Below are 3,456 nucleotides of genomic sequence, written 5' to 3' on the forward strand. Positions count from 1 at the left end.
ACACATTCATCCCATCCTAACATTCCAAAATCCTCAACCCATTACAACATTAACTCCAGTCCAAAATCTCCTCAAATATCATTGGCTTAAAACTACAGTATCTCTTTCTTTCTTTCTTTTTTTATGTTTGTGGTGGAATAGTGATAACGTAATGGAGATTGAAACATGTCACATGAATAGGGCTCAGGTTAGTGGCAGGAAATTCTTTCATAGGAAATGAATGAGTTGGCCATAACAAAATAATGGGTAAGATGCTTGCACTCATAGAAATAAAATTATTAAAGTCTTAAAACTAAAATCAAATGTGTAGATTTCTGGAATACAGAGGTTATGAAATGCTTCTAAAAACTGAATTTTGAGGGTGAGGGATAAATTAGGAGTTTGGGTTTAACAGACACACACGACTATATAGAAAATAGATAAACAACAAGATCCTACTGTATAGCACAAGGAACTATATTCAATATCTTTAAATAACCTATAATGGAAAAGAATCTAAAAAATAATATCTATACATGTATATATATATATGTATGTATAACTAAATCATGTTGCTGTACACCTGAAACTAACACAACATAGTAAATCAACTATACTTCAACTTTAAAAACTGAATTTTTTTTTTTTTATTTTTTTGCGGTATGCGGGCCTCTCACTGTTGTGGCCTCTCCCGTTGCGGAGCATAGGCTCTGGACGCGCAGGCTCAGCAGCCATGGCTCACGGGACCAGCCACTCCGCAGCATGTGGGATCCTCCCGGACCGGGTCATGAACCCGTGTCCCCTGCATCGGCAGGCAGACTCTCAACCACTGCGCCACCAGGGAAGCCCAAAACTGAATTTTTATAGGAGTATTGATCATGATGATATTAGCATACTCAGCTAATACTCAGCTAAGAAGAATAGGGAAATGGTCCAACTGCATATTTAACATGAAAGCCAGGTACAGGTTCTGATTCTCCCTCAGTTGAGTCAAATGGAGCTCAAGTCATTTCTTTTAAAGTTGAAATAAATCCTATTATGGTAAGTGGCCATGAGGGGAAATTTAATCATAAATATTCTTGCGTAATCATAAGAGTACATAGTATACATGACCCACTTATTAATATAACTGATAATAAAATGATTGCTGAAATTACTTCATATGAAATTGTGCAACTGTTCCTATGTACCAATTTTAGGCATATTTTGAATTTGAAGCCTATCCTGATCTTAGGATGGAGTACACAGCTAACTTGCTCTTGGTCTAATAAATCATATCCCTAATTTCATATTAATTAATGGATATGGTATGGGTAAGGGCATTCCATTTGTTAACATTAAGGCAAGCAACAGAAGTGATATAATGATAAATATTAACATAGAGGAAGTTCATGGTTATAATGATTCTTTAATAATTTTACAGCTTTGGTGATTAGTTATAGTAGTCCATAGAAGACAATAATACTAGGTCCTTTTTCAAGTTGTTTATACCCTAAAACTTTTTGTACAATTAACGTTAGTTATGCTATGGCTAATTAAATAGGAATAGCTTGTAACAAGTGATTAATAATGAACGTATTGTTAAGAAGAAGAGTTGCAGGACTTCCCTGGTGGTACAGTGGTTAAGAATCCGCCTGCTGGGCGGAGTCAAAATGGCGGACTAGGAGGACGTGGAATTCGTGTCTCTGTACAACTAGGACACCTACCAGGCACCAGTAGGGGACCACGGACACCTAAGGGGGCCACGGACACCCAAGGGGAAGGGAGGAACCCCAGCGACCGGGTAGGACATGAGGTTTTGGGGGTAGTGAGGGGGGAGGAGAAGTGGAGGTGGGACGGGACCCGTGCCCCTTAGGGGTGGGTGGGGGAGGGGAAGGGATCCCACGCCTGGAGGGGGAAAGCAGGGCACCATTGGGAGGACACAGGATAAAAAGGGAGTGTGGCCAGGGTTTCCCCTGCCCACTTGGCCCCTGGGAGTCTGCTGAGATGCTGGGCCTGATCCTCTGCCCACAGAGGCCCCCTCCAGCTGCGTGGGTCCTGAGGGAGTGGGAGGGAGGGCAGGGGGAGGCCAGACCTATGGGACCAGCACCCCTGAGGGGCGGCTGAGGGAGAGGAGGAGTGCCTACACCCAGCAGGACCCTCCCATGGTTAGGGGTCCAGCAGCAATGAGGGAGACCATCAGGGGAGGCAGAGGAACGGAAGGGAATGTGGCCAGTGCTTTCCCTGCCCACGTGGGCACTGGGGAGCCTGTTGGGCTCCCAGCATAATCCTCTGCCCTCAGAACATCCCTCTTGCCACAAAGAGCCCAAGGTCTGCACCTACACCCCCACCCAGGGCCCTACCTCTACACTCGGAGACCCCCCTCTGAGACCCCCTCCAACTGCACTGGGCCTAAACCTCACACACATCCCCTCACTGAGGGCCTTACCTCCAAACTCCGGAACTCCACATTCCGGAGGCATTCTCATTCAGATTCAATGGAGAGATCAAAAGTTTACAGACAAGCAAAAGCTACGAGAATCCAGCACCACCAAACCAGCCTTACAACAAATGCTAAAGGAACTTCTCTAAGTGGGAAACTCAAGAGAAAAGGACCTACAAAAACAAACCCAAATCAATTAAGAAAATATACACCCCCACCCAGGGCCCTACCTCTACACTCGGAGACCCCCCTCTGAGACCCCCTCCAACTGCACTGGGCCTAAACCTCACACACATCCCCTCACTGAGGGCCTTACCTCCAAACTCCGGAACTCCACATTCCGGAGGCCACCCTGAGGACTTGCTGCCTTTCCCCTTCTGCACAGGCCCTAAGACTAGGCCCCGCCCCATGCTTAAAAGTAACCACGCCCACCATGCCTAGGCCCTGCCTCACCCTAAACCCCACCCCTGCCTAAGTCCCACCCCTGCAGAAGCTCTACCCCTGATAGCCAGGGCCTTTTTTTTTCTTCTTTTAGGTTGGGGTTCTGTCTTACCTTGTTGTTGATTCATTTATATTTTTATTTTTCTAATAAATCTTTTATTTTTCTAATTTTATTCTTTGTTTTTTTTCTGCTTTTGGCTTGTCCCCCCACAACCCACTTTTTTTTTCTTTATTCTGTTGTGGTTTTGTTTTACCTTGTTGCAGTTCTTTCAATAATATTTTTATTTTTCTTAATGTATTTTTTATCTTTCTAATTTTATTTTATTTTTTATTCTTTGTTATTGTACAGCTCCTTTTGTTTTGTTTTTTGCTGTACTGCATGCCTTGTGGGATCTTGGTTCCCAGGCCAGAGGTCAGGCCTGAGCTGCTGTGGTGGGAGCGCTGAGTCCAAACCACTGGACTAACAGAGAACCTCAGACCTCAGGGAATATTAATCAGAGTGAGGCCTCCTGGAGGTCCTCATCTCGGCACCAAGACCTGGCTCTAACCAACCACCTGCAAACTCCACTGCTAGACACTTCAAGCCAAACAACCAGTAAGACAGGAATACAACC

The sequence above is a fragment of the Neophocaena asiaeorientalis genome, unplaced genomic scaffold (assembly GCF_003031525.2).
Source record: "Neophocaena asiaeorientalis asiaeorientalis breed wild unplaced genomic scaffold, Neophocaena_asiaeorientalis_V1.1 scaffold51, whole genome shotgun sequence".
Taxonomy (NCBI): domain Eukaryota; kingdom Metazoa; phylum Chordata; class Mammalia; order Artiodactyla; family Phocoenidae; genus Neophocaena; species Neophocaena asiaeorientalis.